Source organism: Zootoca vivipara, chromosome 9, assembly GCF_963506605.1.
Source record: "Zootoca vivipara chromosome 9, rZooViv1.1, whole genome shotgun sequence".
NCBI lineage: Eukaryota > Metazoa > Chordata > Lepidosauria > Squamata > Lacertidae > Zootoca > Zootoca vivipara.
In genome coordinates, this window is record NC_083284.1 from 64251716 (window position 1) to 64261763 (window position 10048).

Genomic DNA, 10048 nt, shown 5'->3' on the forward strand with positions numbered 1-10048 from the left:
ACCATTTTTAAGAGTGGAAACCACGGGGAGCATTGTGAAGATATGATCTGTACATACCAATGGCCTGTACATACTAAGTCTACTAAGGACCCCTGGATGGTAAAGTCCAGTCAAGGTGACCATGTTGTGTGACACTCATCTCACTTTCAGGCCGAGGGAGCTGGTGTTTGTCCACAGACAGCTTTCCAGGTCCTGTGGCCAGCATGACTAAACCACTTCTGGTGCAATGGAACACTGTGATGGAAGCCAGAGCACATGAAAACACCATGACTAAACCACTTCTGGTGCAATGGAACACTGTGATGGAAGCCAGAGCACACGGAAACACCATGACTAAACCACTTCTGGTGCAATGGAACACTGTGATGGAAGCCAGAGCACACGGAAATGCCGTTTATCTTCCCACTGCAGTGCTACCTATTTATCTACTTGCACTGGCATGCTTTCGAACTGCTAGGTTGACAGGAGCTGGGACAGAGCAACTGGAGCTCACCCCATTGTGCGGATTAGAACTGCCAACCTTCTGATCGGCAAGCTCAAGAGGCTCAGTGGTTTAGAGCACAGCGCCACCCTCCTCCCTTTATACACCCAAACACCCCCCATGGCACCCTCTATCAAAGAAAGCAAGATACATTAACAGAGTCCATGAATACCTTCCAGGAAGGCAAAAATATGCAAAGAGGTCAGGGCCAGTGAGGGATGTGGAGGGAGCAAGTGTGGCTGGATGTGGGGAGAGAGACCCAAGAAGTTTCCTGGAGTTTGAAGCTGTGGGATGGACACATTTGGCATGGGGCAGGGGCTATAGCTCAGCTACTTTGCATACAAAAGGTTCCATGTTCAATCCCCAGAGGGCATTTCCAGAGGGCTGGAGAGTGATTGTCAATCAGTGTAGACAATACTAGACATCTAGATGGACTGACTCAGTATGAAGCAGTTTGCTAGGCTCCCTTGTTTCCATACAGCCAGAGAGTTAAGGACGTGGCTGATCTTTTTTTCCTGGATCATACTGAATATGTTGTTACAAGCGAGAATGACATTCACAGGTTTCCCAATCAACGAGTTCTCATCTCAGAACTTGTAGACTGAAGCTGTATTAGTCACGGTTAATTTTGAATTTCACATATTCCTCATGTTTCCACTCCTCCCCTCAAGGAAATGAATATTCAGATTAGAGGAATCAAAATCGCTTTATTTCCAATACTGATACATCAATATTTTGAGACACTTGTAGTTAGCTTGCTTAGGGATAGGGATTGGATTAGGCAGTCCAGAACCAGCACCAGTCGTAACTTTGTTCACCAGCCATAAGTTGTGGCAGGAAGGAAAGCTTCTAATGGCTGCTAATCTTATACACCGGGGATGGGGAAGCTGTGGCGCTCCAACTCCAACTCCCATCAGCCTCAGCAGCATAGATGGTGTTTGGGGATAATGGAAGTTGTAGTCCAGCAACATCAGGAGAGCCACCCGTTCTCCACCCACGTTATACTCACTTATCTAGAAGTAAATCTCATTTAGCTCGAGTCTGAGAAGACATGCATAGCATCGTATGGTTAGTGTAGGGAAATTTCATTAGTAAAGAGAACTTTTCTAAGAAATCATGATTCCTGTTCCCCCATTTTTTTAAATTAAAAAATCCCTCCCATTGGTTTTGCTGGGAAAGGATAAATAATAATAATAATAATAATAATAATAATAATAATAATAATAATAGGAGGAGGAGTTTGGATTTGATACTCTGCTTTATCACTACCCGAAGGAGTCTCAAAGCGGCTAACAATCTCCTTTCCCTTCCTCTCCCACCACAGACACCCTGTGAGGTGGGTGGGGCTGAGAGACTTCAAAGAAGAGACTTCAAAGAAGATTACGAGTCTGGGGAACCAGGTTCGCGTCTCCGCTCCTCCACATGCAGCTGCTGGGTGACCTTGGGCTAGTCACACTTCTTTGAAGTATACCAGCTTCAGACTAACGTATTTAGTTGGCCAGACCAACCTTGGGGAATCTCAAGAAAGCTGCAAAAGCATTGGATCCAGTAGATCCTAGGTAACCTCTGGCTCACTCCTGGAACTCCAGGTTTCAGGAGTTACTACTGGCAGAAGCACTGTTTTTTTGCCCATGGAGGTTTCTTTGGGTGTACTGGGGACCACTGGAACCATGTGGGTATCTCTTTTGTTAGCAGAGGGGCACTCGCTCCTATCCTAACCCTTTCCAGATGCCAAATATGGGGGTTAGCATTACTCTGTTACTTCTGATTAAGCAGGTATAGAAACACACTATTCATCATATAATTTGTATAATCCTCTATTCACTGCTCTTGAAGTTTTTGACACAAGAAGAGCATTAGTTGACATCAGATCCATTTACCAAGAAGCAACTTCTGTTTTTTTCAAAAGAAGTCAAAGAGTCAAAGTGATAATTCCTGCTGCATTTTTAGCAGCATAGATCTGACACATTCAAATAACATACTTTGATATTTATGAATTACTGTACCAATTTTCATTAAAATTAGAAAAATTGTATTGCTCAAACTATTTGTTAAATCATAAGCAGATGAATAATGAATAGGGTGTTCTTTATTCATTAAAATGATTTCCTCCTCCTTATTTTGATTCGTGTGGCACACTGTGAAATATAAAGGGCTTTAGTTTGATGCATTTCAGCCTGAAACTCCCATAAAGGAAGTCAGCTTACCGATTATGCTGCAGTCCGGTTGAAAATTGCCTCCTCCTAGCTGCTATTTGGCTTCAGAGAGACAAAGAGCTTCAAAAGGGAGTTCTGTCAGGAGGGTGATAATGGGAGAAAATATATCCCCCTTATAACTGGGGTACCCTTTTCAGCCCGAGGCAGGGGCATGGTGTGGGGAGGGCCAGGGGGATCATAGCCCAGGAACATGATTTTGAGAGGGCATGATTTTGATGGGTCATGAGCCGCCCATACAGGGGACCTCTGCTCTGCCTGTGGTTGGGGGTCTCTGAGCCCTGGAGCCTGGCCTTGCCACCATGCTCATAGCCCCTTGCTGAATGGCTGCCTGGCCAGCATTGGGACAATGTGCCCACCAAGGGCCATGTTGGCTGGCTGGGCTTCCCTCTGTGCAGAAATGCAGGCAGGTGGCACAGCGCAGCACTTTGAACCATCTGTCCCCTGCACCCAGTGGCGTAGTAATGGGGGGTGGGGGCGCACTGCCCCGGGCGGCAGGCTGGGAGGGGAACAGCAGGCTGGACGGGGCTGACCACCTCCGACAGCTGCCGCCGCCACTGCCACACAACACAGCTGCCACCATCGAGGAGAAGCCCCGATGCTTCTCACCCAGGCCCTCCAGGAGATGATAGGATCTGGGAACGCGTCCAGAGCACAAGCTGTGCATGCATGCATTGTGCGTCGGGACACATGCGTTGTGCATCATGACGCATGCGTCATGACGCATACACACAGCGCGGTGCCTTCGGGTTTGCCACCCCGGGCAGCCAGGCGGCTAGCTACGCCGCTGCCTGCACCTGCCTAGCAGCAATGAGGGTTGAGCTGGCACAGCAGGTTTTGTTTGTCCTCTGCGCCCAGTCCCTGATCCCGCCTGGTTCACACGTGTATGTGTGTGTGTGCGCCTCGGGCACCAGTGAAGGACACAATGCCACTGGCCTGAGGACCACATTTCCTTCTGGAAAACATTCTGAGGGCCACATTCCTGTGGTGGGTTAGCTCAGAGACAAAAAAAGAGGGCAGAGCAGCAAATGTAAACCTTACCTCAAGGAGGGTGTGAAGCAGGACTGGTCAGGGGTGTGGTTTGGGGAATGTCCCTTTGAGGGCCACATTTGGCCCTGAGCCAGAGGTTCCCAACCCCTGGTCACCCCTACCCTCAGCACAGCTGCTTTTTAGAGTTGTTTTTTTTTAATGAACAATAAAACTTGGAGCAATATTCAAAATAACTTTACATTTAAATAGCACAATCTACTGCAATGAGGTCAGTTTGTATCAGTCTCACAGAACTCAAATTCCCCATGCATCCTTAATTACAAATATGCAGAGGTGTACTTGCAACACCCCTTTCATCTGTGAAACATCAGAGGGCAAGCGATTCATATTGATGGCTCAGCGATGGGAGAATAAGACCTATGTAACTAACACCACCATTTAATCAATATGTGTATTCACAAACTGCTCAGAATACCCTGGGTACCAGAAGCTGGTAATCCAGCATTAAATGCTGTTTTATGTAAGGAGATTAGAAGCAGATGTTATTTATTTTTCAACCATGATGATTTCTTACAAAGGAAAATGGGAATGCCTTTCACAGAGCGACAAGGATATAATCAGCTGTCCAGCAAAATTCTGGCTAATCAGCAAGTGACGAATGGCATTTGATTTAAAATCAGAGAGAGTGAATTGAATGGCGTTGATGCAAATGTTACGTTCATCACAATGCGCTTATAATTAATAAGGAATCTGGGGATATGTGGGCACTTGAGAAAAGCATTCTGCTCTAAAGTATAATTACTCAGGTAACTCTGAACAGTATATTACCCTCTGAGGTGCCTGAGGCACAGCAGGTTCAGAACTGCCAGAGGGAACAGAAGGTTTGGGAGAGATGCAGGAGGAACCTTCCAGAGAATATCATAGAGAAAAGCAGCCAACTTTTTCCACCACCACACAGTAGCATTTATTCAGCAGCTGCTAGATCGCTAGCAAGCATTGCCGCCTAACTCATACCTGCATCCCAGGACTGTGACACCAGAGACAGGTCTGAGAGACCCTAAATCATCTCCGTTGCCTGACTTCATTACTAGACTCCATCCATGCCTGTTTGGTAGGATAGAGACATGTTTTAAATTGTACAGCTACACAACTTGTTTCTCTTGCTTCCCCCTTCCCTTCCCTGTTAAATAAATCCCCATGCTCCTGAAACATTGTGTTAAATTGGAGATGGGGAACTTTTCTCAGCAAAAGGGGCAAAATCCCTTCGTGGCTACAACTTGTGGGCCACATGCCAGGGAATGGTGGAGCCAGAAGCAAAATTGGATGTGATAACAAATTCTAACTTTATCTTTGTATAGTAGGCTTCTTTCTACATATACTCAAATCCTTCTCTATTGTTCTTCGGGGGAAGTCAGAAGGGGGCTACATCATGGTTTGTAGTTTACTTGTCCTAAGTAAGAACCGGTCTCAGACCGCCCCAGGAGCTTATTAATGCATATATTCTATGACTGCAGCAAACAGATTGCAATTGAGAAATTATGGCATACTGAATGTGTAAGTAACTTTATTTTATTGTTTCAGATCACAGCAGAAATGCTGAAGAGGTGAGGTGGGGCACCAAACAAAAATTAAGTGTTTTTACTTACTGCACTCTCGTCTCTTTGGTAATATAAGGCTTCACACTGCTAAGCAGTATGCTTTCAAGTATTGCAAGGGAAAATAAGGACACAAAAAGCTTATATACCTCCAACTGCTAAATTAGCAGTATAACTAGAACCGTTAGAATTATATATACACAGCTATTTACCAACATATGGAAGGTGCACTGCTGTCTTTTACAGGAAATATTGTGAACATAATGGGAGAAACTAATTTGCTAAAATTAGTTTGTTTCTGTTTTTAAAGTCTTCAGCAATTATCCAGATACCTTGCAGAGGTAGAGCTTCCTGGTGAGGTGAAATGTACAATCCTATGCATATTTACTCAGGAGTATGTACCACTGTGATCAATCGAGCTCAGTAAGCTTGCATACAATGACAGCTTTAATAGCCTGGGCCAGCCCTATCATTAGGTGAGGGAAATGCCTGCCTCAGGAAAACAAGGGGCTGCCCTGCACCTCTTAAGCTAGCCTGCTACAGTCAGATACAGTTGCGGATGCTGTCCCAATGCCAGTGCTGAAGTAACTTTTAACTCACTAAACGTTTTGTTGACTATTTAACTCACTAAAAGTCGTGTTGACTTTTGTACATTGAATCTCGCCCTTTGTCTCTGGCTAAAAAGTCCACATGTTAAGTGGCTTAACTGGTTAAAAATGTTCAGTCATAATAATCGAAATTTTGTATTTGTTTAAGGTTGAGTCACACATGCAGACAATTTGCTTCCTCTATGCTAACACTTGACAAATGGGGATGGTCCACACAATGCACAAAGTGAACTGACCAACCTAAAGCTTATTTTTCACATGGATTTCAGTGGGACCCAAGTACAACTACCTTAGACAGGATCCATCATAAGAGCCACAATGGCATTTCCACATATTCAAATATTTGCTTGATGTTGTGGTCATTCAGCTTTTCCAAATTATTGGATTATTGATTATTGAGCTGAAGAGCCAACTTGAACCAAAATAAGGTAGAAATGAGATTTCTAGGGGACACTGTGGGATAAGTGAGCATTTGCAGAGAATAAAAATAAAAATAGTAGAGGAGTGTGCAATGGTTGGTGTGCACTGACTATGAGACCTCTATCCCCACCATCAAGCTAGAATCTGAAGAGGTCCCTGGGAAGAACTGCTACTCTGGGAACTGTAGCTCTGGGAGAATAGGGGTCTCCTACCAACTTTCAACACGTTTAATAATCAACAGCCCAGAATTCTTTGGGGAAAGCCATGACTGTCTAAAATGTTATCGCAAGGATGTAAATTTATGATATGAGCGTGGCCTTAGAGCATCGCAGTAAAGTTAGCCCCAGTTTTCTGAGATGCTAACTTTTAATATTCTGGGGCACAGCCCTAGACCAAAGTAAATACTTTTCCCACCAATGATTTTAGCAGGAGGAAATGAAGTGTGCACTTCACCATGCCACAAAAAAATAGCAAGACAAACTTAGGCAAGACTGTACTCCATTCTTCACTAATATCCATTTTTAATCCATTACTTCAAAAGAAAGTAATCACATATATTAGAAGCACAGAGTGACAAATTAAAGCAAGGCGTGAAGATGTTTTGAAAATACTCTTTAAAGTTTATTTAACCTGATATGTCAGCACCAAATATATATTCCATAAACTTTGGCTCAGGTATGGTTTAGATTAGAATCACTCCTGCTACAAACTAATTCCTCCAAGAATGGGCCTATGCAAACACATCATAAATGCTGAGCGAAGCCTGTCAAATGGAGTTGGACACTGTAATTGCTGTGCACACTGAGGTCAAAGTTGCTTTTAGCAGAGGGGCTTGTGAAGAGTATTCTGTTGTCTGCCCCAAAACATGCAACACCTCCCAAGCAGATGAACTCTCAAGCTAACTCCCCATCAATAGCTGCATCACTTTTCACTTAGTCAGCTCCCTGCTAAACCTTTTGAGACAGCTAAAGCTGAATGTACACTTTGAGCTAAATAAGTGTATGCTCTTATTTAGATGTGTGCAGATCTAAAAGGGATCAAGGAAAATAAGACAGTGTGCAGAGAATATCACATCACGCCAAACAAAAGGGCAACCTTTGAGAAATGATCTTTTCAAGCAGCCAGCTGGACAAAACATCAGATGGAGATATGCATTTCTCTTTCAAGCCAGTAGTCCCTTTATGGGATGACAGATGGTGCAAGTGATAGCAAGCATGTGTGTGACCTTGTCTTTATCAGTTAATCCCAGGGTGGTAGCTTCTCACTCTCGCTCTTCACAGCATCCATAGTCTTTTCAGAACAAACCCACTGGTGCAAGCAGTTAAACCTTTTTCTTCTGATAAGGACAAATGCATTTTTGTTCCCCCACTCCATTTATATGCTTTGGATGCCCCCAGACACAAAAGTCCAAATTATCCCCTAACTATATATGCAATAAAAAGCAAAATGGTCATTGCCTATTTTCAATAAGACTAGCAAAACTGCTTTGCTTATATTGGTAATTAATAGTCCATTGATTAATCATATCAGGTATACATCTTGTTTAATGCCAGTAAAGTTTAGTTTTTCAGTTTGATCTGATGGTTTCACTCTATTTAGAAATAAATACAAAAAGATGTAATACATGTGTGTGTCTAAAGGGTGGGAGAATAACCTCCCAGTCCTTTTTCCCCCTCAACAAACAATTATTGTTATTGATGGTGGACTATATATTTCTGGTCAAATCTTTGGAAGACTTGAAAGAAGTAACATAATGAGAGAGGGAGGGAGAGAAAAAAAGAAAGAAAGAATAAGAGGATATGTACCCGAGTGGGAACACCCACCTGCAAAATCTACAAACATTTCAAAGCAGGGAGCCTTAGGTCTGGGGGATAAACGTGGTCTTCCAAGTCTCACTCTCTGGCCTTTGGAAGTCTTCTCAACCCTCTTTCACCAGACCACACCCTCCACTGGTCCACGTCCTTAATCTCCTCTTTTTTTGGTCAGCCTAGAAATCTTTAACATTTATCTTACTGTGCAAAGATAAAAGTCACATTCATTGCTCCATCCCCCCACTACTGACATGTGGCTCCTAGTTGGTAACCAACTAGGAAATATAGCCCTTGGGCTAAAATGTTGCTCCTCTTCCTTACAAGTGGGCCTGCAAGATGGAAAGCAGGTAGCTCTGTGTGATCGTAGAATTGAACGATAGCCATCCTTGTATTCAACCCAGTTTCCATTAATTGGCTACTGGTGTTCACCTGGCACAAGGCTTTAGAATTGTGACTGGTCCAGCACAGACCGTGGACAGCTTCTGAGCAGATATCTGCACAGTGGGGTTGTGAGCTAGGTGGACACCTTAGAGTTCAATCTATATAAGTGGCAGTTGTGAAGTCATGATGGCTCAAGAAAAGGGCAAATGTGATTGTTCAAACTATGGCAATCTGAAGTTCTAAGGAAAACAAGACTGTCTTGTAAGTATATTTTATTTAGGAGCTGAAAGCTTTTTCAGTTTTCCTCAGAGAAAAAGAAAATACTCTTAAGAAGAACAAGAAAATCCCTGTTGAAAATTTGGCCTTACCAACAAGGCCAAGGAGCTGTCCAAGGTCCATGGGTTTTTGAAAGCAGGGGAGCTTTCCAGCAACAGATTTCTAGAAAGTGTGACAGGAGAACAGCGGTTGCTGCATCAACTATTTGTTGTTTAGTTGTGTCCGACTCTTTGTGACCCCATGGACCAGAGCACGCCAGGCACGCCAGGCACTCCTGTCTTCCACTGCCTCCCGCAGTTTGGTCAGACTCATGTTGGTAGCTTTGAGAACACTGTCCAATCACCTCGTCCTCTGCTGTCCCCTTCTCTTCTCATGAGTTGGCCAAAGTACTGGAGCCTCAGCTTCACGATCTGTCCTTCCAGTGCTGATTTCCTACAGAATGGATAGGATTGATCTTCTGGCAGTCCATGGGACTCTCAAGAGTCTCCTCCAGCACCATAATTCAAAAGCATCAATTCTTCAGTGATCAGCCTTCTTTATGGTCCAGATCTCACTTCCATACATCACTACTGGGAAAACCATAGCTTTAACCATACAGACCTTTGTTGGCAAGGTGATGTCTCTGCTTTTTAAGATGCTGTTTGGGTTTGTCATTGCTTTTCTCCCAAGAAGCAGGCATCAACTATGGTGAACCCTAAGCTAAAGAGATTTATAGCTGGTTCTGCTGTCCCAACTCTTCCTGGCATATCATAGACCTAAAACAGAGCACACTGAAGTCTGCCTTCCTCCTCAAGAGTATGTCTCAGTGATGAGACACTATTTGCTTCCAGGTGGACACTGCACTTTTGTTTCTCAACTTCCACTTGGACACTGTCACAGAAACATAGAAATCTGCCTCATACCAGGTCAGACCATTGATCCATCTAGCTCAAAATTGTCCATACTGACTGGCAGTGACTTTCCAGGATTCCAGGAAGGAATCTCTCCCAGCCCTACCTGGAGATGCTGGAAATTGAAGCTGAAAGGCAGATGTTCTACCATTGAACTATGGCCCTTGCCATCATATCTGATCCTTGGGGTACTCATGAGGTGAGGGTGGAATGCTGGGCCTGTGGCATCCCCAGACAGGGGTATGTTCCTTGGAGGCAATCTTGGGGAGGTGTTCTCAGTAACTTCCTTTAACTTCAAAGATACTGGGCTCAGCAATAATGTCCTGATCTTCTTTCAAGCTCTTATTTAGTTACAGGCTGGTCCAACAGGAAAGCAGTGAGAC